Genomic DNA, 25,220 nt, shown 5'->3' with positions numbered 1-25,220 from the left:
GTAAAAGTATATGGGGGATCGGGCCTTTAGTCAGGGCGCAGCTTATACACTAAGCCTTGAAGGTGGAAATTGCGCTACATGAATAAAACTGTCCTAGTTGTAAAAACCGAGGAAAAAAAAAAAAAACTCCAGAATCTGGGAGAATTGAGGGAAATTTGCATCTCTATGAATATTCCTGGAGGGAAAACTATGTTGTGGAGAATTTGGATATTAGATGAAGCGCTAGGTGCTGTGTTGGATTTCCTGTTGGCGAAATCCCATGTAAACAAGTGGTAGACTAAATGTGTGGGGGAGCAGTTATGCAGCAGCAAGACATTGGAAGCCAAATAAGGGATGAGACCGTAAATAATCCCAGTACAATCAGCCTCAAGAGTAGACCAGACCTCCTGAGCACCAGGGTTACACCATTTTACACATTGTGGAAGTTGTGCAACTAAAAACATATTAAAGTCAAGAATTTGAAACACATCAGTAGGAGTTGGATGTTGTAGCTTACAACACACCTAGGGATGTTTATTCACCAAAAGAAATTGTGAAGTGGAGAAGATACAAGTAGGGGAACCGGAGGGAGTAAGCTCATCTTCAGATTTCATTCTGCTAAACAAGAAATAAGGTGGATGGGCCATGAATGCCTGGAAAAGCAGACGACTGCAGTGTTTTAGAAAGCATGCTTAAGTATTTCATACGAGGCTTATGCCATTTAAATGGGAAAGATGCTTCTATGGAAAGCCTAGGTGAATATAGAAGTCAAAAACCTGTTTTACTGGTATTGATTTTAGAACCAAAATAATCATAAAGATCAATCTCTAAAACAAAAACAAAGATTGAGCTGGATTCCCTACGAAAACATTGTCTGCATACAGCCAGTCATCACACCAGATATGTCCAGGTTGCTATGATCCTTGCCGATAGTGGTTCAATGAATAGGGCCTACAGTCTGGAACCTTTGAAATCCAGAGAGAATATATTCTTATATAGCCTTAGCACCAGTATGTGATAAATCCCTAATATTTTTCCCCACATGGGGTTTGGGACACCCCTCCCTAGCACTTCTTACAGTACTACCTAACCCACTTCTTGCCCCCAAGTTCCACCGAACTGCTACTAACCCTTACCCCTTCCTGCCTAAACTGCCTTCTCTATCCAAGCTACCTACTGAGCCCCCCCCCCCCCCCATTGACCCAACTGCTGCCTCCACTTACCATCCAGTATTACAATTTTGGCTATGCGAGATCAAAGCAATGCATATACTATGATTATAAGTACTTAAAATATTATTGCAACTTGCCATGGTGTATGTAAGGAATGTGGGGTGGGCTGATGCTACGCAGAGAGGTATGGGGAGTTCAAAAATACACATTTTGATGGGACCCAGGAGCACCAACAAGAAATCCACATTTAATACTCTGGTCCATTTTAAATGCATTGCACCAGCTTGTGAACTTAACTGCGCGAAGAGCTGACATAGGACAATACACTAGAAGTGAGGCAGAAAGACACAGCCTTGGAGCATGGCAATGAGTCAGTGTGAGCAAGCACAAACAGCCATCTGGAAGCTTAGCAACAAGCTCCTACGCGCAAAGCACTACTATAGTAAAGCAAAGCAGAGTGCATTTAAACTCTGGAAACAGAGTGAAAAACAGGAAACCAGAGCTCTGAAACAGCAGAACAGTGGTAGAACCGTTACGTTCAGGTCTACAGGAGAGAGGTGGAATCCGGAATGCTAGAACCAAAAAATAACTTTAATTATATAGTTCTATAGCCAAACATTTTGACCCACACCTTACAAATGCCACCTACCTGGATCAATAGATTCTTCTCTGATTTCAATTATGCTGCCATATGGGCATGCATGCTTCCAATCACTGCCCATATCAATGTGATCACTGCCCATGTAGCTTTGAGTAGAAATGGGAGCCAACTGGGCGTCAAAATAGGACTGTGTCGCAAGCAGCATTTGAGTGGGGTTTAGCTTTTTGCACAGCGATAATAGCAACCCAAACAATGTCATACCACCACGACCAAAACAAACCATTGAAATGCCCTACAAGTCTTGGACAAGTCTTCGATAGGTGGAATATTGTTTAATGTGGGGGTGATATCACAGTGGGGTAGAGATTAAACTGCAGATGGCATGATGTGTTCCAGAGCAGCACATAGAGCCTGCTTGCAGTAACATCCTCCCCTCAAATTGCTAGTGTTTTTGTTCCATTACGCCAGTGGCTTAGCCAAAGTTGCATCTCCTGGGTTCAGTGCCAGGCACAAAGCACTTACCACACACAGTAAGCCTGCAATTAGCACCGTGCCACCCTCAGGAGTGTGCAAGCAGAAAGACATTAAGTGCTAGTCGCATGCTTACTACGTTAGTAGTTAGTAAGTGCTACAGACACTCACAGCACAAGTCCTGCTAAACCTTCACATCCACAGATCTCTCATCCCACAAAGCTCATCTGTGTACACACAGGGAGATTCCTTCGCTATTCAACTTGCTATACAATCTTTGCTAACTCATAAGCTATTTACATACAAGTTATACAATCTGCATTAGATTTGCACTATATAGTCATAGCTGCCCTGTCTATCTGGGTTACGATTTGTGCTGTCTCGGTAGCGCATCTGGATCGCAAGGTAAAAAACCTGTGCGATCTGCATACGATTTTGACTATATAGACAAAATCTCATGCTGGATTGTACCCGTGTGCACACCCCTTTAGACAATGCAATAGGATAGATATAAATAATTATAATGAAACTCAGCCTCATCACATGCACCAAATTAAGGAGTCATTTATTAAAGGTAGGTAGTACCAACAATGGAGAGAGGAAGTTATTAGGAAGAAAGCCACCTATGATTACAGGAGACCAGGCACAGGGAGTAACAGATTGACAGCACCAGACTGTAACAAAAGCTACACAGAAAGACTGAAGACATCCTGGGACATGCCCAGTGACCACCTTCCCGCTTCCAGTGCTTGTTCAGTGACAAGACATCAGACGTGGCATGGGGCATTCTACAGCCAACTAGTAATGGGTCTTATCGTAGGATGAGAATATGCTTTTCAGACCTTTATCTCTGTGAGGACACTTAACAGAGCAATTCAACTGTACTCCATGCATTTGTGAATAGATGCAGGGGGACACATTTCAGCTCACAGCCCCTGAGGCGGAGAGCTAAAACAGTGAAGAACCATTTGTTTGGGCACACGGACACTTTGCATCACCTCCATCACTTTAGCCAGTCTGGCATCAGGGGCGGCCGCTGTGGGCAGCAAACCACCACAAATGTGGGGTCACTCCCGCAAAGGACCGGTGTCCAACTCAGCATTTGTGATCTGAAAGCGGTATAAGTGTCTGGAGTTACCCAATAAAACGTATTCATACTTTGCACGTAACTAGGGATAAGCAGTTTACAGCAACTAAACCCCAGGCATCTCCTACCTTGGTGGTGGGTTTTCCTGGGGCAGGACAAACCTACCAGTGCAGGTTCATCCAGGGATTGCAGCGTCTGGCTTCGGCCTTTTTTTTTTAGAAGTTCGGGGCTGCTCATGTGTTCAGACAACCAAACCCACCAATGCCTGAGGGGTACCACTGGCGCACACCTACATATCTTGGCATGAACTATAATTTTGCAGCTCGGCCCGGGTTAAGTGACAGGCACCATACAAGGGGTGTGAAATAAGTTTCCAGATGTGCGATGGATAGGTACAGTAGACAATCTGATCAGGAACTGTAATCTGACTAAACTTCCCGTGACATGCCAAGGCATTGACACTGAATAAGTCAGCATGGTCACACAAACTTGTCACGGAGCTCAGTGGCCATTAAGAGTCATTTTCAACATGAGGGTTGGGATCAATTGCAAGCTCCTTTGGGGAGAAACCAGAGTCTTAAGGTGCATACACATGTACAGATTTTTCTGTCTGATCTGTTGGGTGTGGTACGACACACCGACTGTCGGGATTCCGACGTTGGAATCCCGACTGCACAGCGGGGGGAGCGCAATGAAGCCCCTTGCGGGTCGTGGACCCCCACGAGGGAGCAGTCGGGATTCCGACGTCGGAGTAATGACTGTTGGAATCCCGACAGACCGGGTGCCGGACGGCTCCCCGACAGTCTGGTGGGCACAAAAACCTGGAAATGTATAGGAGCAAATGACAATCAAAAAATTGTTCACAAACGCTTGAAAACAGACAGTGATCAGTCAGACAAATTGTTTATATCATTCTGATAACAATTTATCAAAGCATATATTTATTTCTGTTTTCCTGAATTTGGGTGGATATTTTTGATTGTCATATGCTCCCATACATTTCCAGGTTTTTGCCGACCTGTGCCTGCCATCACTGAGTACAGCATTGTTGCGTGTGGGTAATAGTTGAGGTGGACACCAAAGTGACAGTTAGGGAAGGAGATAGACAACTCAGTGGGGTGTAGTCAATGCCGTCGGCGAGCCCCTGACAGTGAGCTTTACAGCGAGCAGTGCCAATAGCTCGCCGTCCGAGTATTCAACACCCTCCCTTCACTCACCGGTTTCCCCTCGCAGGCTCTTTTACATCGAAACGGCGGGGCTCGCCACAAAATGCTATGGACTAGCTGCATTTGTGGTGAACATCGCCAGAGAGTGAGGGATGTTGGATAGGGAGGACCGCTTTTAGACATCCTTGCTGTACATACCCCCTTAACCTGGACCTACAGTAAAATTCCCAGTTCAGCACATAGTGGGCAAGCAGAAAGTTGCTGTTATATTATTGTCCAAGAATGGTCATGTTGCTATTGTAACACTTGGTCAGCAGAGAATAATCACTGGGCACTAGTACACAAGTGCTGGAAGCCATTTACAGGCACGGTCCAAGCACTCATTAACAGCTGCATTGTCATGATGAAGAGCATCACAAATCCAAGCAAATGGTGGATTTTCTGGCCCATGAACTGCTTGGTCAACCACTGACCAGACCAAGTGCCCTGGGACTTTTTTTTTACCACAAATTAAGCACAAGATGTGCCCTATTTAAGTCATCGGACCTGGCAGAGAAGCCCTTCATTCAGAATGTAGAAGGCACTCTTGTTTCACCAATTGATTTGACTGTATGCAATTTTGCGTAGATACTCAAATAATTTGAGAAAACCGTAATGTTCACTACTTTGTAAGCACCACTCAGGGGGGTGTAGGGCCAAGTCCACTGGTTGTGGCCTTCCTATCGGAGCAATTGAATATCTTCAGGCACTCAGGAGCTGTATCCCCACTATGCTAATTGACTACTGGGGCCTACAAGGCCAACTAGATATATACTGCATGCAGTAAAATTCTAGTCATCGCCCGTGTTCTCTGAGAACACTGGCAGTGACATATCGCTCAGCACACCGCGCTGGTGCAGCACTGTGTGTCGAGCAATCTGAGCTTAACTAGATCATTCAGCACACTACTACTACCGTCTCTGTGTGTAGGCCCCATGACCCCCCTTAAAGACCATATAATCAATTCAAATGCAATTTGCCATATCTGCAAACCTTTAATTCACACTGGAATCCGTCAAATGCACAAAGGCTTAATACACCTTTCAGACATACCCCCTGAAATTTTAAACCTGGTACAATACCAGGTTTTTTTAAATCCTGGGTAAATTGCAGGTGCGCAGTACACGGGATATTAGTCAACTAAAATCCCGGGAATATCCTTTCAGACATTCTAGTCCTGGGAGGATGGATCTGCAAAATCCCAGGATTTTATGTCTGAAAGGGGTATAAGTAACAAGGTGGAATGGCGCAAACCTATGTGCCATAAAAATGACCAAAACTTGTATCACCAGTACACTATAGAATGTCTTTAAAACGGTTACAATTCGAATGCCTATTACAATTACATCACCTGTGAGAAATCCATGAAAACTATTGAGAAATTAGAAATGTATTTCCACACCAAGGCACGAACCAAAACAACCACAGTTGCTGCCGTAATATATGTAGCAACATGCATTCGTCTATTCATGTGGATAAATAAGATGCAGCTGGGATAAACACAAGAAGGGAAATCAGACAGTAGAACACTGCATGCAATAGAATATGCAAACAGCAACTAACCAGAAGGAACAAAAGAAGCAGGACAAAATAAAAATAGTTGTTTACGGACAGCTCTTTAGTGGGCTAGTAAATTGGTCAACATGGGGGGGACCGACTACTTTAGCTGGTAAGCCACATACAGTGAGGAAAATACTCATGCCAGCAGACTTAATAAACTAAACACATGTTCAAAAGGGACCCCAGACTACAAACTATATACAGCCAATGCAAATCATTGCCTCTAAGAGGGTATTTCCTGCCAGTGGAAGCAGCTTTGTATACATTAACAAGAGAAAAGGCCACAGGAATCCCAACTGGGATACGGCAAACAAAGTAAATCAAGGTGCCTTACTAGCAGAACTTACATATACATATAAAATGTGTACAGTGTAGCCCATACGTTCCAAAGAATGTATAAATATGCAATCATGTAGGCATGACTAATTACACATCTACGCATATACACTGTACAACACAAGCACACTTCCAGCATTCTCCATATTCCTGGGGCTTCCCTTGACAGTATACTGGATATTGTGGGAAAAACCGTTTGTCCAGTTCAGTCAGCTGCATTTAATGTGGTAGACAGGCAATCACTGTTGCAAAGAATTCAATATATAAATGTTACGTAACCCAAAGCACAAACTGGATTGCCACATCACTGCTGGCACAGAAACTCTGCAAATCTACTTTAATCTCCTCGATGGACTATGACGCCTTTACTAAATCTTAATGAATTACTAGGCCATTGTTAAGCATTTCCTTCTGACTACCTTTTTCCTGAATTCATATGTATTTTTAGTTATCCTGTCTATTGCATCCATTTGTCTATATTGAAGTGTATTGTTACCTTAAGCAGGCACACCTCATAAAGGAGCATAATGCTTAATGGTGTTTATTTCTATAAAACAAAAAGAAAGAAAATAAAAGACTTGGCAATATCACAGGGGGGGGGGGGGGAATTAGGGAATTGAATTGCTTTATGGGCAGCGTTGATTAATGGGCCTCCAGAAGGGCAATGGGTCACTAGGCCGAAAGGACTAGGTTGTGTAACATACCTTAGGCCAACACAAATTTATGGTTCACTGTCAAAAGGTAGACATGAGAGAATGCGGTGTCCATGTATGTTTATTGACATATGAGTACATAAAGAAAATAATGGAAAACATTACAACATAAGCTTGTGTTAACCTTAGATATGGTGACCCTTTTTCGGCATCCGCCTAGTCACTGTCAAACTATCATCTATACCAGGGCTGGGCAATTGCTGCCCTCCAGATGTTGAGGAACTACACATCCCAGCATGCATTGCATCAGTTTCAGCATGGCCACATAGCAAAACTAATGCAAAGCATCCTGGGATGTGTAGTTCCTCAACATCTGGAGGGCCGCAATTGCCCAGCCCTGATCTATACTGTAACCCAGAGCAATTCAGTGGATCCGGGCACCCACTGATTATTGCTGCTTGTTAGGTTCCGAACAAGAGTAAACATTTCTGTTCACAAACCCAGGAGGCCAGTAAGGAGACCAATGAACCGGCCCCCATGCACCATTCAGGAATTTATAACATGCCTAACACTACCACAATGTGCGCAGGTGGGCACCTCAGGGGAGATTGCTGCAGATCCCTGCAATGTAGTACTTAATGTATTACTATCTGCCATAAGAAATATGACATTACATTACAAGTGAGCTATTGATGCATATACGCAGAGGAAGCTCGGCTTAACAATGACATAAATAAGGGGGTTTTCCATCTTCCCATTTCCAGACACACTTTGCACAGAACGCAGCCACATCTGGATACATGGTAAAGCGCCCCACAAAATGTTCCCCCGTCCTAAACCCATCCCCCACATAAACACTGCACATAGGACAATAACGTTTCTATATACAGTAATTGCTGATGAAAACTACGTTGGCGCATACTTTTTATCACTATAGCCATTATGAGAATAGGCTATTTACATGGATAATTTATGGGTTTTAAATAAATGAAGTAAATTCTAAGCTTTTGTTTATTGCACTAAGCTAGCAAATGGAAGCCGCTTTCATTGGGTATCTCATCTTTCATACCACCAGTAAAATGTACATTGCACATTACACTTGGAAACAAAGTAAATAAGACTTAACACACAGATGAGACCCTGCTAACACGTTCACAATCTCCTATTCTATATACAACATCTACACAGAAATGGAGGCTCAGCCAACACTAGGATTTATCTGATCGTTAACAGTGCTGCTCATGGTGCTTCTGTACTCAGATTAATAACCAGCTTCCTGTACAGTCTGTGACCCTTCCAAAGATAGTTCTCCAGCAGTAATAACTACCACACACCAAGGAAATATCACTCAACCTAAAACCTTCAATATTACAAATAGTGTTTAATATAATGGTTTGTGGCCTAGCGCTGTACCAAGAAACTTGAATGTTACAGTGGAAATATAGCACACACTCCAGGCTGAATAGTGTGAGAAGAAAAAAAAAAGGCTTTGTAGGGCTGTAGGAAAAAAAGCCAGATCAGAACTAATAGCCAGTGACATAAGGCGTAACCACTGTGCCACCATCTTTTCAGCGACAACCCGGATATAAAATGTCAGTAATCCATTATGTAACTCACAAAGCACATGATCTGCACAACATTATATTAATAAAGGACAACAAAGCTGCTTAAGGGATGACGAAACAAGCAGAGTAGAAAGTCACCATACAGGAAGACATCAAGAGAACACACTGATCAGCCAGCTCTCAGAGAGGCCATAGGAAATTTACTCTAACCACATTGACACGAGTGACAAGCAGCCTTAATAGTTCAGAAAATGTTTTCCAAGTCAAGGTAGACCAACAGGAGAAAAATGCAAAAAGACTAATCATTTCCTTTAAGAATTCGGTGAATCATTAGAAATGAAAGTTTAAGGTATCCAAGAATCAATTATTTGCAGCATTTACCTTAACATACTGTACAGCCATCTTATCAAAAGCTGAATCTGCGCCACACATAAATCACTACAAAAAAATGTAGATCAGTCTTTCTATGGCTTCCCAGCCAGCAGAAGGGAAAGCTTGGTAGGGCTTGTTTACCATCAGTGGGAGAGCCGCAGGGAATTGATGTTTAGGAAATAGCAGCAAGAAGATACAAGGAAAAACTGGATGTGGGCATGCAGGGCCAGCAACTGGCATGGGGGGCAGGGGAGATAGGACCAGCCAGTTGCTGGGGAGGAGGCTAGTGCGTTGGCAGCCACTGTCAGGTAGAAAAAGGATAGCTCAGGGTCAGGCAGTGGAAGTGGGGCAGGGGTAAGGGGGCAGTAAGTGGCAGAGCAGAGAGAGGGGGTAACGCAGTGCCAGGGGGTGGATCTAGCATAAGGCCAGGAAGTGCTGGGGGTAGCCCAGGGCCAGCCAGTGGCAAAGGGGGGGGGGGGGGGTACAGGGCTAGCCAGTGGCAGTGGGAGGAAGTGGGTAATAACCGGCCAGCCAGGGCAGGAGATGGTGGCAGAGGAGGGAAGAGAGGGGGCTAGTGCATTAAAAGAAGGGGGGGGGGGGGGGGCAGGTACTTGTTGGGTTATGAGGCTAGCACAAGGGCAGGAGAGGAGCCCTCGCAGTGTCAGCCACTAAGGTAGGCATTTGAGTAGATGGGGGAAAATCCCCCCTCCCCGCCCACCCCGTAGATATCGTTTCTTACCGAGTGTGCCGCGCTCCGGGCGCCCAGGTGTCTGTTAGTCCTTAATCCCCGCTCCTTGGCTGCTAGGGCCCCACGGTGATGGGGCCGGTGCGGAGGAGGAGGAGGGAGGGAAGGCCGCGAACTTGCTCATGGAGCCGGCGGGGGCCGCGGCCTACCTCCCCCTCCACCCCTCCTCCGTTACCCGGTGGAAGTGGGGGGAGGGGAACGGAAACCAGCTGGAGCCGATGAGGGGAAGGGGGGTTGATGCCGCTTCCCTCCGGATGACGTGAGGCGCTCTGTGTGCGGGAGTCTCACAGCTCCGGTGACAGGGAAACGTCCAGCAGTCCCGTAAGCAATGCGCGTTAGCCAACGGTCAGTGCCCGGTGCGGGGTTTCCGGTGCCGCTCGCGTCCCCTCACGTTCTCATGGCGGCGAGCCGCCGACTCGTCCACCACGCGCCCTTTGACTCCCCTGAGGCGCGCTCCCTGGGAGCGAGGGGGGCCGGCGATGGGTAGGAGGTGGATGGCGACGTGACGCGCGTTGCCATTGGCCGTCACGACTGCGGCCGTCTGCGTCGACGGCTACGATTGGTGGATGTGTCCGGTGACGTAGGAAGGATGCGGAGCTGGGAGGAGTAAAGGAAGAGAGGGGAGAGGGGGCGGGGAGCAGCTGCCATGTCTCCGGCGCTTCCCCAGCTCCTGTTGTTGTGTGTGGCGGCTGACGTGATGGGAGAGGGCGGGGCCGAGGCGGCAGAGCGCGCGCTGACCGGGTCGAATGCTGTCAATCTCTGACAGCTCGGGATGTGGTTGGTCACTTCGCGGGGCTTGTTTGATCACACTGTGTGCGTAGGTCCCGCCTCTTCCCCTGTATACTGCACTGGGCGTAATATGTATAATAAAAACAATAACAAAATTCAGATGTAATGTACGTGGCGATAGCTGGCTGCGTGCGCTATCACAGGCCCGTCCATAGTACGGTCCCCTGCTCACCTGTACCTGCCCCTATCTGGGTGCAGTTACAGGAAGGTATGAAGACTGGTGCCCAGGGAAACAGGCAACACACCCTGGTGGCGTGCTGGTTTCTGCACACAACACGCCTGGCTGCTTGCTGGGAGTTACAGCAACTGTTACTGGTGCATAATGTTAGATAAATGTCCCAGCCTCTGGTGTCTCTTCTGTCCCAGCCCCAGGGGTCTCCCCTGTCCCAGAAGTCCCAGACCCAGGTGTCTTCACTGTCCCAAATCCTAGATGCAGGTGTCTCCTCATGCCCTGCCCCAAGTGTCTCCCAAGTCCTAGACCAGGTGTCTTCCCTGTCTCAAGTCCCAGATGCAGGTGTCTCCCCTGTCCCAAGTCCTAGACCCAGGTGTCTTCACGGCCCCAAGTCCCAGATGCAGATGTATTCCCGTGCCCAGTCCCTTGTGTCTCCCCTGTCCCATGTCCCAGACCAGGTGTCTTCCTGTCCCAAGTCCCAGACCTGGTGTCTTCCCGTCCCAAGTCTCAGATGCAGGTGTCTCCCCTATCCCAAACCCAGGTGTCTCCCCTGTCCCAAGTCCCAGACTCAGGTGTCTCTCCTGTCCCAGACCCATGTGTCTCCCCATTCCAAGTCCCAGCCCCATGTGTCTTCCTGTCCCAAGTCCTAGCCATATGTGTCTCTCCTGTCCCAAACCCAGGTGTCTCCTTGTTCCCTGTCCCAGGTGTCTCCCATGTTCCCAGTCCAGGTGTCTCCCATGTTCCCAGACCCAGGTGTCTCTCCTGTCCCAAGCCACAGCCCAGGTGTATACACTATCCCAAGCTCCAGGCATCTCCGCTGTCCCAGTCCAGGTGTTCCAAGCCCCAGGTGTCTCTCCTGACCCAGCCCAGGTGTATCTGCTATCCCTTCTGCTCTGTAAGTAGGTGGCCGGGGGTATGCAGGGGTCTGTGGGGATGCAGTCGATATGCCCACCTTTCCAGGTGGCCTGGAGGGACACAACATTTTGGTAGCCTTTCAGCTGTACCAGGAGGTTAGGCAAGTATGGTCTAAAGGTCAGTGGGCCTTCGCTTTTAATCAGAGATGTTTTATATCTATAATTACAAAGGAAGTACATTACCGTAAGTGCCAATCTCTAAATGCATTCTTTCTACATTATGTTTTGGACATTGTCCCATTTCATAAATCTTTTGCTCGGTCACAATGCACCTGTTTGACTGGGATTTTGTACCTCTTAAATGACCTTGAATTCAGCTGTGCACAAAACCCTTGTAGCCCCCATACTGTCATCAGTTTGGCTTAATAGCTAAAGCCAAGGCTGGATACTCGCTGCATCTTTTCCAGGATCTTTGGAACCTTGCCTGAAATTCAGAAACATACTCTAAGGAATACACAATAGAAGTACAGCGTGTATGCTGTACAGAAGATGTATGGCAGTAGTCACCTTGCTACTATAATACATTATGTCCAGTAAGCCTGACTTCATGAATCTCTGTCTTCTGTAAAACCTGAAGGTCCCTTAAATCAAACTCCATCTGGGGCTTTAAAGGGGGCCCAGCCGGCACAATATTAACAGTCAGCATGGATGTGCGAATCCGCAGATAGCACGAATATCATACCCAAACAGAAATAGTGTATGCACCGCCATCGCAAGTGTGGCCAAGCATTTTCAGAGAGGTTCTGTGATGTCAGCGATGACCTCGATCAGCCCGACTCAGGCGCAGGGTTAAGGAATGGTTACATACATTTGCACGTACTAGAAAAATCATGCGATGGTGAGTAAATTGCACGTGGATGTGCGACAGATTAGTGAATTGCGATGTTTTCATAATTCATTCGCATGTGACAGATTTTCTTTTTGTCTGGGCGGCGGTGGCTAACTACCCCTTAGACATCTGCAACTTTGCAGATGAGTGATCAAGTCTGAATCAGGCCCCGTGTACCATGGAAGACGCCAGTTAGATGTCTGATGCAACCAGTGGCGTAACTAGATAGCCGTAGGCCCCATAGCAAAGGTTTGTAAGGGCCCCCCATTTAGCAACTGATTGTGACAATTGTATGTAAATCATATTACTTAGACAGTAAAGATGGGCCCCTTCAGCTCTGGGCCCCATAGCAGCTGCACCCCTTGCACCTATGGTAGTTACGCCCTTGGATGCAACAATATCAGTTAGAAACATTCAGTCCCAGTTATTCAGCTTCCATTTTTTTTAAATAAAATTATTTCGTTTATACCAGACATGTCCCTTTTTTGTCCCTTTAGCTGAGAGCACATGTACAGTACACAGATTTGTAGTCATTGTGACAAGACATGTGTGGGCCAAAGCATATGTGTATAACACCAATGTAGTCAACAGATCACATATACTGTACCAAATAAAAAGATGTCCAAATGGGGATGCAATTAAAACATTGACGATCGAGATCCTGTCCATCAGGATCCTGACACTGGAATCCCAACACCGTCCAGAATCCACACACCAGAATCCCAACCAGGGATGGGACACTAAGGGCCTTATTTTGGTTCATTCTTTCTGACAAAATCCTTCTTAGATGGACAAAACCATGTGCACTGCAGGGGGGGCAGATGTAACATGTGCAGAGAGAATTAGATTTGGGTGAGTAATTTTGTTTCTGTGCAGGGAAAATACTGACTGCTTTATTTTTACACTGCAATATAGATCTTACTTTGAAGTAAAACCCCACCCAAATCTAATTCTCTCTGCACATGTTACATCTGCCCCACCTGCAGTGCACATGGTTTTGCCCATCTAAGAAGGATTTTGTCAGAAAGAATGAACCAAAATAAGGCCCTAAGGCCGGAATCCCGCCAGATGAGATCCCGATCATCTGGCCACTGGGTGAGGTGAGCTTGCAGCTGGGGCTGTGGCTGATAAAGTCCTGCTACTATATATATACGCACGCTGTTCGCAAGGTGACAGGAAGTAGGTGTCTGGGGTGGAAACCGGCCATTTAGTCGGAGTGCTAAGAAAAATGTAGGCATGCGTAGGAAAACGCTGGGTGTCTCTGGAAAGACGCAGCCATCCCTGAGCATAATAAAGGGACGGTGTCTGACAAGCTGGATATGCTTTTTTTTATCGCACTGCCAAGGCCAATTAAGTTTCTGCGTACTCGGAGCCTGCGATGGCTTCTGCCCAGTGTAAAAATCTTTCGATGGTGAGCCTGTTACAATGGTGATTTGACATACTGTATTTGCAGGGCTTTGAATGGATGTGTAGCTGTCACATCAATTTGCCCAATGAGCACATTAATTTGCAAGGTGGTAGTCAGTAACGGGCAGCATAATTTGAAAAAAAAACATTTCAAAACACTGGGCGGCCCACTGATTGGTTGAGAGAGCCAATCCGAGGCCTTACATTCAGACAGCTGCTCATTGGCCGATAGAGCTCTCTTTCAGTAAATAGATTGTAAGCTTGCGAGCAGGGCCCTCCTACATTTTGACTGTCTGTAAATACCCTGTTTTGTTGTATCACTGTCCCCTTTGTAAAGCGCAACGGAATATGCTGCGCTAGATAAGAAACTGTTAATAAATAAATAATAAATAAATTAGAGGGCCGCCCAGTCTTTTTTAAATGTTTTTTTTTTTTATTCTGCCGCCCGCTTCTGATTACCACCCCCGGTCCACTACACCAGTCCTCCTGTTCCCTACCAATCGCATTGCGAGTGATCACATGTGGTTACAAACCACATGGATCGCACATGCAATGCGATAAATATGTGCAGCACATATTTATCGACACAACATTCGATCAGTGGGCCCACGCATCGCATCGGGTGATACATGCGACCCGGCATAAGCCAGGTCGCACCTGGGATTTTGTACCCGGGTGCAACCCGGCTTGTGAACCCTTTTACACTAGAGTGTCCACCCGGCATAACGCCGGGCGGGTGACGTCATCGGAAGACGGGGTCGGGGAGGTGCTGGGAGATAAGAGCATCTTTTGCATTGTAGATAACGGGACCTAGGATGCATCGACCCAGGTTTCCCATTTACACAAAAAAATATATAAATATATATGAGAGAGCGCCACTACACAGTGACCCGGGTTGAACCCAAGTTCAACCCTGGTCGCTACCTGGATTGAAATGCCGGGTCTCATGACCAATTGAAATTATGTATGGTCAATTATTTATGGAGAACACCAGTACTGGTTACTGGCAATCATAAATATGTGTACAAACAGAAGCAAATCCTATAATATAACTGAACATAAGGTTCACATACAGTATAAACACAATCTGCTTAATTTTATGAAAAAAAAATATCAACTATTATTTTTGGCCTAGGGGTGCCATGAAAAAAAAAAAATCTGATACGCTAGGGCAGGCATGTCCAACGTTGGCCCTCCAGATGTTGTGAAACTACACATCCCAGCATGCTTTGCAATAGTTTTAGCATTCTCTAATAGCAAAACTGTGGCAAAGCATGCTGGGATGTGTAGTTTCACAACATCTGGAGGGCCAACGTTGGACATGCCTGCGCTAGGGTGTCATGATTCAAAAAAGATTGGGAACCTCTGGGCTAGTGGAAAAGGGATATAAATGAGGATTTATCCAACAGCGCCACCTGCCTTTCATACAAAGCACTGCCTTAATGGAAACATTTTTAAAGATGTGCTGCAGAGACTTTTCGTGTTTTGGGTATGGATCTGGAAGAGAGGGAGAGAGAGAGAGAGAGAGAGAGAGAGAGAGAGGGAGGGAGGGAGGGAGGGAGGGAGGGAGAGAGAGAGAGAGAGAGAGAGAGAGAGAGAGAACGAGAACACTTTCGGGTGAAAACAAACAATATTCACAATTGTGACCATGAAAATGGGTCAGTTATCAGGGATTTTTTTTATCCTGCCAAAGTCAGTAACTTTGCACTAGGACAAGCTTTCAGTTTTTTCACTCCGCCCTAATATACATACATAAAGCAGGGTTGCCGACTTTCAAATTCTCCTCTCCGGGAAAAGCCCGGAGAGGAGACTTTCATTAGCCGTTCGGGGGCGGGGCTTGACTGTGACGTCATTAAGCCCCACCCCCATTACGGAAACTAGCCTAAATCACTGATCTCCATGGAGGGGGCGGGGCTAAAATGACACAAGTGTGTCATTTTAGCTCCGCCCCCTCCTCTGAGACCCGCGGATTGCGGCATTTAAATGCCGCAATGGGGGGGGGCTCAGTGGGGGTCCCCCTGATTCCGGGAGGGTTGCCCACTCTTCCGGGGGGCCGGGAGGGGGACCTAATTTTCGGGATACTCCCGGTAATTCCGGGAGGGTTGGCAACCCTGAGTCATAAAGCCATAGGACAAGATGGAATAGGCCACAATAAAAATTCAGTAAAACCTTGAGTATGGAACAAGGGATGGCCCCCAAAATAGCAAGGCATATTACCAGCTAACAGCACGAAGGCTTACTGAGTGACCACAGGTGTCTGGGATTACTGGAGAACTGCCGACATCTGGGCTAACCCCCTACATTGGGACTCAAGGACCGCCAACTCAGAATCTACCGTGCAGATCACTGGCATCAGCACTGACGCAGGGTAGATTCTGGCTGAAGCAGTGAGTTGTCCACTGGGGTCTGCAGAGCCAGCGTGGGAAACACAACTACAGGTGGGCTGCTCGAGTCAGAAGGATTCCTGTCCTCTCTCTGTGGAGGCTACCTATGCAGGGAGGGGAGTCAGTGGCTGCTCAGTGGCTCTATGAGTGCTGGGCATGCACCCAAAATGCTGAAAATGGGTAGGAGTGGTTTTGCAGTGCTATGCCATATGCCCCCTGTGGCTCCGGATACCCTCATTTGGGTACAGTTTGTGTACTCTTTTTTTTGTTTAAACCTAGAGAAAACAGGACTGCCATCACAAATAGTGGGGCCCGGGACTGACCAAATGGGCAGGGCCCCCATAGGGTTGGGTGCTACAGCATAAGTGGCATATATATATATATATATATATTTATATATATATATATATACACACATACAGCAGGGGCCTTACGCTGAGCCTGGGCGGCTTGGCTCACTTGCTCCAGCATGCTGCGGGTCCCATCGCGACCGCGGGCTCTCCTCCTCGCTAGGCTCCGGTAGCTCATGCTGCCAGCTACCTAGCAGCTCCCACTCCTCACCTGTCGGGCAGAGCCGGTAGTCACTATCGGCTCCTCCATGCGCCTTCCTTCCAGATATGCTGACAGTGTCACCAGCAGCACCAGCATTATGAATAAGGCTCCTGATTGGCTGCCCTACAAAAGCCTGGGCTCCTGTTTGGCTGCCAGTCAGGAAGCACCTATTGGCCGACGGCTAGTGCCGCTGCTATGTTCATAATTTGCTAGTGCTGCTATCCTCCACAGTCTGTCCCCAAACTGCGTGCAGTGGCACCCTGGGCTGGCTAATAACACTTTTGCACCAAAACTGCCAGGTCGCACCAGGGTTTTTGGACCCGGATGCGACCCGGCAGTTGTTCCCTTTTACACCGGCGTCCCCAGTGAATTTGGGCCCTGAGCCGGCGCTTGGAGATGACATCATCTCCAAGTGCCGGGAAACCTGTAGACCGTCACCCCCGCAATGCCACCTAACACCCCCGCAACGCCGACCGACGTGCTGGGGGCAAGGTAAGCTGCTGGGCTGCACCCAGCCTCCACCCATAAGGTGAATGGATGCCGCACACAGGCGACCATTCACCTCCAGACTGACCTCAGGGCGCTGCGGACCCCCCCCCGGGGCTCGAACATACTTTTCCCTGAGTTTGCAAAACATTAGTCTGTGTGCAAATTTGTGGCCAGTGCGAATGAACCAGAATAAGGGCCATACTATATATAGATGATACATGCCAGTTTACTCTATCCATCTGCTAAATGTTGCTGTCCTCAAGTGGCCACTGCCTGGCACTACATGTGCTGTATTATTTATTGGAATAACTTGAAAACAGATACCAGTTGATAATGGTCTTTAGAAAGTTCCTAGAGGCAACCAGGGACTTCTCCACTTACTCAATCTCTGGGTAACTGCAGATCCTAACATCCATCTTGGGGCTAGTTGAACGTCAATGCAGCCTGAAACCCAGCATGATAATGCAGGGGGTATGGGTCATTGAGTCAACCCATATTAGGTCAACATGCATTGTGTCAACCACTGATGGTCGACATGGCTTAGGTCGAGTCATGAAATAGGTCGACACACGCATTAGATTGACAACGGGAAGGTTGACAGCCAAAAGGACGACATAAATTTTTCATGTTTTTTGGTCCCGGATGTTGACATGGACACCATCAAAGTGTACCATGTCCACTCGCACGCCATTATTATGGCATTACCCTTGCGTAAAAAAACAGGACACCACTGGCTGCTCCATTGCGTAAAAGACAGTACACCACAGGCTGCTCCCCCTGTATAATAATAATGCCATGACACCACAGGCCGCTCTCCCTGTATAAAAAAAAGTAATGCCATGACACCACAGGCTGCTCCCCCTGTTAAATAATAATAATGCCATGACACCACAGGCTGCTCCCCCTGTATAATAATTTATGTGTCATGGCATTACTTTTATTATATTATACAGGGGGAGCAGCCTGTGGTAGCATGGTGTTACTTTTATATTATACAGGGGGAGCAGCCTGTGGTGTCATGGCATTATTATTATACAGGGGGAGCAGCCTGTGGTGTCATGGCATTACTTTTATATTATACACTGGGAGCAGCCTGTGGTGTCATGGCATTACTCTCATTATACAAGGGGAGCAGCCTGTGGTGTCATGGCATTATTAATAATAATGCCATGACACCACGGGCTGCTACCCCTGTATAATAATAATGCCTTGACACCACAGGCTGCTCCCCCTGTATAATATAAAAGTAATGCCATGGCACCACATGTAACAGGGGGTGGAGAGGGGCGTGAAGGGCTATTTGGGCTCATTACCATATGCATATGCCCCGTGTTTCATGGGCGTTCCCATGCAAACGCTGGGCGTACGTATGGTAATGCGGCCGTGACGCACGTGTAGGGGGCGGACATATGACATCGCCGGATGTCAGCTGCCCGCCCAGATCCCTGCTTTTGCACGGAAAAATGTCCGTGTGGTCTGAGGTTGCGGGAGCTGGTGGACCACTCGGTCCTGCATTCGATGGTCTGCGACCATCGAATGATGGGGGAGGTTCCCTGAGATGGAGGAGGCGTATTCCGTGAAAAATACACGTGCGGTCCGTTAGGCCAGCTTCTTACCGCGTACGGACGGAGTTGGCGGGGTTTCGCACGCATGGTCCTGGCCGCATATTCGGATCCGGCCGCACCGATCAGAATAAGGGCCTATATGCTGTAATGCAGCCCTTTCATGTTCCCAGCATAGGGGATGCAAACTGTTTTTTAGACTGTTTTTCAAACAAATAAACTGCCACAAGTAAAGACAAACAGGAGTATTTTAAATCCTGCACCTAAAGAACAGAGTGTAATGCATTGTTACTGAACCTACTGGAGCATTCACTAAAGAGTTTGTTGGGCATTAGAAGACACATAGGTGCAAACAAAAGGGATTTACTCTGTTTTTCTTTTTTCACCAAGTTTCTTTTCTTGATCACATCAATTACAGAGTATCCTCTCCCCCCCCCCCTCCCCCCCCCCCCCAAAAAAAATATTCACAATTGAAACCATGAAAATGGGTCATTTATCAGGGATTTTTTCTCCCGCCAAAGTCAGTCACTTTGCACTAGGACAAGCTAGTACTATCTTTTACTAAACTAAAGTATATTAATAAACCATTCTAAGACATCATGACATAATTTTAACTAGATCGGAGCATCTTCACAGTTTTCGTCATTTTCACCAAAAAAGTGAAAATTCAGGCCTCTTGCCAGAACAGAAGATGTTGACTCAGATCAAAAAGCTTTTGCACGTTTCTTATTCAGGTCAAGTCACAACTTTCCCACACTAGCCGATTTTAAATTTCTCAATTTCAGTTTTTTCACTCCGCCCTATTGTATGTCTTTGTTCAATTCCTAACTTAACATCCAACTCAATATCCAACCTCCAGGTGACAACAAGACTGCAGGGAACTAGCAGAAAAGGATTCTTATCCTAACATGTGAAGATGTCATGTGACTGGGTTATTCAGGCAACCACTAAGCTGTTGAGAAGGTTCGCCTATGTGGACCTTGCGCAGAACACTAGCGTTAGAGCAGCAAGCAGCAAGATGGCCTCAGAGGATTAAAGCAGAATACGCACAATTCCGATATCGTTAATGACACATCGCGAACATCAGTTAGATGTATGCTCAATATCAATAACGATGCATGCTTCTGCACATCGCTAACAACCCCTGTTTTGTCTGTACATGCAGCTCAATCTGACAATATTGTCAGAGCTTACATGTGGTTGGGTGACGTCACTGACCAATATCGTCAACGATATCAGTCAGTGTGTATGCACTATATCGTTCTCCCCAGCTTTGCCAGTAGAGTTATCTATATAGGCGGCCATTATGTGTGTACTCAGCTTTACACCTTGATAATAGATTTACAAAATGTTGTTGTATTTATGTTTTTCTTTATACAGTATGTATTTGTTTAATCTATATTTATTTTTACTAAACAGTTTTCTTTTCTTCCATTATCAACTTTGAAGAAGTGCTCTGATCTCGTGGGGATGCGGTAATTTGGTCTACAGCATGATGGTCGACAGTTATTAGGTCGACACCATTAGGTCAACATGGGAAAAGGTCGTCATGGGTCTAGGTCGACATAGAAAAAGGTTGACATGGTTCTAGGTCGAAAGGTTATTAGTTCGACAGGTCATTAGTTAGACAGGTCATTAATTCGACATTGTCTAGTTCGACAGTCAAAATGTCGACATGGGGCTTTTTACTTTTTTTTTGAGCCAACATGTCCCGACAGGCGGTATTTCATGCCCTACCATTCACTAGGGCGTAAATAGTGTGCCCGACGAGGGGATGTGGTGCACTTTAAACTGTGTCCATGTTGACTGTGTTGACATTCAGGTAAAAAAACAGCGAAAAAACCCATGTCGACCTTTTGACTGTCGACCTAAACATTGTCGAACTAACGACCTGTCGAACTAATGCCCTTTCGACCTAGAAACATGTCGAACTTTTCCCACGTCGACCTAGACCAGTGTCATTATTTTCCCATGTTGACTTAATGGTGTCGACCTAATGCCTGTCGACCATCATGCTGTAGACCGAATGATCCCAACCCATCTCGTGACACCAGCTCCCACCGGGAATAAAGGGGACTTCTCATTGGATGAGGAAGGTTATTCAGAGAGGGTGACTCATAAATATAACTTTTCATTTCCAATTAAAAAAATTATAGGTAGACTCTGGATGGTTGGTATAGTCATCAGGCCAGTAAATCATGGGAAAGGTGTCATTTTGTATGTCATATACTTCCGATTCCGCATGCATTGGATAGGATCTGGAGATCTTCATGGCAGCCACAAGGATATATCATATCATATTCTCCCCATACTTGCGTGGGTTTCCTCTGGGTACTCTGGTACAATCCAAAAATATACTGGTAGGTTAATTGGCTCCCAACAAATGAACCCTAGAATGTCTGCGTGTGCGTTTACATGTGGTAAGGAACATAGATTGTAAGCTCCACTGTGGCAGGGTGATGTGAATGTTCATATATTCTCTGCGGAATATAGGTGCGCTATATAAGAAACTGTTAATAAATAAATAAATCATAGGGCAGTGAATGGGATTGCATAGGATACATTGTATGCACAATTACCGCATACACCGGCAGGTAGTTGCCCAGGTGATGCATGCGAGGCTGCATGCACTACCTTGGCTAAAGGTGGGCATACATTGAGCCAATTTGGTCCGATTTCGGCCGATTGCGATCAATCGGGCCGTTAAATCGGACCAAATCATTTCTTCATGACATGGCGTCGGGTCCGATGCGCGGTCCCGTGCGTATCGGACCCAGCCCCAGGGGTCGGACCAGCGGGACATAAGATCCGTCACAATCGGTGGTGGTTATCAGATCAGTGCTGGGGCGGGCGGGCGGCCGTGACCAGATCATCAGTGTCCACTGTCGAGCGCCGTAGCGGGCGGGCAGCAGCCGCAGGAATTATAACTTTAAAATAACATGTCAAATGACTGCCCGGCTAATGATTGGCTGAGATAGAGCACTCTCAGCCAATCAGTGGCCTCCCTCTGCGGCCGCTGATTGGCTGAGAGTGGACACTGATGATCTGGTCACCGCTGCCCGCCCCAGCACTGATCTGATTAACGTTGCTGCCCCACTGCTCCCTCCCCAGCCGGCCACTCATTTGAGAGCCGCCGCCGCCGCCCCCACTGCTCCTCACCGCCCTCCAGCTCCCTGTTATTTTTTTTACATGTGATAAATCGCATGCGATTAATCACATGTAAAAAATGGCACATCAAGTCCTAAATTTGGAGCTGCCGGGCGGCTTGGAGGAGAATTGGGTCCGACTCGTCCTTAGGACAAGTCGGCTTTATGTATGGGGGCCTTTCGTTTTTGGAATAGAATAGAATAGAATTCCTTTATTCGTCTCACAATGGAGAAATTTCAGTGTCTTAAGACTAGGGCATGAGACTTCTTTCAGGGATGCATTGTGACAGAGACCGAACTTCCGGAAATATTGGTAGGCTGTCTGCATTTTATTATAAATTGATTATATGAGGAAGTGAAGAATAATATCCTTATTATCCCCTTTTACATCATATAGTCACCATATGGGGGTTATTCTAGTTCACTCTTTCTGACAAAATCCTTCTTAGATGGACAAAACCATGTGCAGTGCAGGTGGGGCAGATGTTACTTGTGCAGAGAGAATTAGATTTGGGTGGGGTTTTACTGCAAAGTGAGATCTATATTGCAGTGTAAGAATAAAGCAGTCATTATTTACCCTGCACAGAAACAAAATGAGTTTGAAAAAACTCAGGAGCCCGAGGTGTGCTCCCCACCACCAGTGCTGTGCCTAAACACGTGCAAAGGGGGCCGTGCGATCGAATGGGTCAGTCTCCGAAGAGACAGGGCCCCGTTTTTCCTCTAACCCCTCTCAACCATAAGGCCGAAGAGGGAAAAATAGGGAACGTTGGGTCCTCTTCGCCGAAGCTTAGAGAGACCCTCATTCCTCAACCCCCGGGAGGGTTAGGACGGTGGGTCCTCCGCACCCGAAGGTTTGGAGAGACCCTCAGTAGACTTCCCTCCGCCTTACGGCTCGGGGTCGTCCTCGGGGGCACGAAGCTCTCCCCAAAAGGCGAGAGCTTCGGCACATTGGGGAAATGGAAGGCCCGAAAGGGTCGACCACACTACCCAAAAAAACGTGACAAAACTACAAAAAACAAGGAACGTGAAAAGTGACGAACGTGAGAGGGGAAGAGAAATAAATAATAAAGGACCCTAGCCAGAAGGCCAGGGTGGGGGTGTGAAAAATTGTCCTACCCCATCCAAAAGGACGGGGTAAGGACGTGAAGCGCTACCTGAAGGGAAGTGCGCAGTGCAAGTGCCATACTAGTGCATGGTGATTTTGGGATCACCCGTGCATGTTCGGCACCCCCGAGTTTCCCCAGGGGCACAGTGCAGCCTCGGACTCCAAGCAACCGACCGATCAGCGTCCGACCAAGGTTTCTCTGTTCCCATCGTAGGGCATTTTCCAGCCCCTGGCATGGGAATGGGTACTCCACTGGGCTTTTCGAAAGACTCCCTTAGGGGCTGCACCCCCCTCGGAAGAGCAATCTACTCAGTCCCAGTGTTTCTCCGCTCCCAGGGTTAAGATACTAGGCTGAGCTTTTCGCTGTGCCCAGGCTGGGGCCCTACCCAACCTGGACCAATCTACTCGGTCTCAGCTTTTCTCCGCTCCCTGGGAATGGATACTAGACTGAGCCTTTCGCTGTCTCATCCTTCGGGGGCTACGAACCCCGTCAAGAGAGTCAAACTACTAGGCCCAGTGTTTCTCCCCCCCTCTTACCAGTGGATTTACGGAAACAACACCTCCTACCAAAGGCAGAGGTAAAGGTACTCAGCCAGACTTTTCACCAGTCCCAGGCAAAAAAGAGGGGTCCCACACCCTCCGCCCATCAGAGCAGCTACTCAGTCCAGCCTTTCTCTATTCTCTGCCAGAGGCCAGTCCATACCCACTGATAAGAACAGATACTACACTTGATCTTAGCCAAAAGGCCGAGAAGCGATGCACAGAAACAAAATAACTCACCCAAATCTAATTCTCTCTGCACATTTTACATCTGCTCCACCTGCAGTGCACATGGTTTTGTCCATCTAAGAAGGATTTTGTCAGAAAGAGTGAACTTGAATAAGGCCCCATATGAGGGCTGCAGTGATGAAGTTGCTTGGTATAGAGATAAAGGACCTTATTCTGGTTGAAGTGCAGCACTGCATGTCTTTTTAAGCTGCCGCCGCTCGCTTTGCAGCCTGCCGCCCGGGCGAATTGCTGTCATGGCTGTGAATGGCTGTTTTGCATAAACATCCATTCGCAACCATAGGGAGCAAGACCCACATCATCGATGGTCCGCCGCCCATTGAATGATGTGGTGAGTACACGCCAAACGAAGACACTCTCAGGTGTCTTAGCTTTGCGTGTGTCCTGTACGAGACAGGGTGGTCAGCTGATCATCTGGTGATGTCAACTGCCCGCCCCCGACACCCACATCTTGTTTTTTTCGCCTTATTCTCCCAGAAACACCCAATACACAGACCAGAGATCCATTCATGCACAGAGTGAACCAGACACTCTTGTATCCCCAGTGAAGGTACACATGCACTATGAGGCGCCTGCATAGCTTGCTGATAATGGCAAGAAGCATCCGCAGCTATATCAGACTCAGGGGTTTATTTACTAAGTTGGGAGTTCTATTGAAGATGGAATGTTGCTATGGGCTAAATAAATAAGAAGTATCATCTGATTGGTTGCTATGGGCTGCATGCCATCTTCAATAGAACTCCCATCTTATACCCTTTTCCATCTACAAGCTGGGTGATTTTGTACCGGTCTCCATCCTGGGTGTGTCCTGGCTTGTGAACCCTTTTCCACTAGAGTCCCCACTCGGCATAATTCTGCGTGGGTGACGTCACCGGAAGTCAGTACTGAGCCGGCACTGGGAGATGAGAGCATTTCCCAGCACCGGCTATTACATTGCAGTGAACGGGTTACCAGTTTATACCCCGTTCTCACTGCAGGCAAATTCCCGGGTCTAGCAAGTCGACCCGGAAATTTGCCCTTTAACACAGGTTTTTTTGCAGTGTGAACGGGTCGCATACCCGGATCTCATACACGGGTACAACCCTTCTTGTTACCCGTGTTTGAGATCTGGGTATGCAGACACGGGTTGACCCATTCTCACTGCATAAAAACCCATGTTAAAAGGCAAATAATACCAGTTCTCACTGCTGCAAAAACCCGGGTATTTGCCAGGGCAAGCAGTAATTTCCTGTGTCGCGTCTCTGTGTGAAAGGGTCTTTGTGAAATTCCCGGGTGTTATGCCCTGGGAATTACACACAGGTTTTTTGCAGGGTTTTTCCTGGGTAATACATGGGTGTGT

The 25,220-nt window shown here is 47.2% G+C and overlaps 1 protein-coding gene and 1 pseudogene across 2 annotated transcripts in view; both read right to left on the bottom strand.

Moving 5' to 3' along the window:
* Positions 1–10,266, bottom strand: part of ANKRD11 (ankyrin repeat domain 11) — a 167,660-nt gene extending 157,394 nt beyond the window's left edge. For both annotated transcript variants that reach the window (XM_083163990.1, XM_083163991.1), the window contains exon 1: positions 9,741–10,266. The gene's annotated coding sequence lies outside the window, so the exon portion shown is untranslated. The remainder of the gene's footprint in view (positions 1–9,740) is intronic.
* A 13,451-nt stretch (positions 10,267–23,717) lies between these two features.
* On the bottom strand, positions 23,718–23,853 carry LOC146046472 (U2 spliceosomal RNA; annotated as a pseudogene).
* Positions 23,854–25,220: the final 1,367 nt, after the last annotated feature.

This window comes from Crinia signifera, chromosome 11, assembly GCF_055691185.1.
Source record: "Crinia signifera chromosome 11, ASM5569118v1, whole genome shotgun sequence".
Classification (NCBI taxonomy): Eukaryota; Metazoa; Chordata; class Amphibia; order Anura; family Myobatrachidae; genus Crinia; species Crinia signifera.
This window is presented reverse-complemented; position numbering and strand designations above follow the sequence as displayed.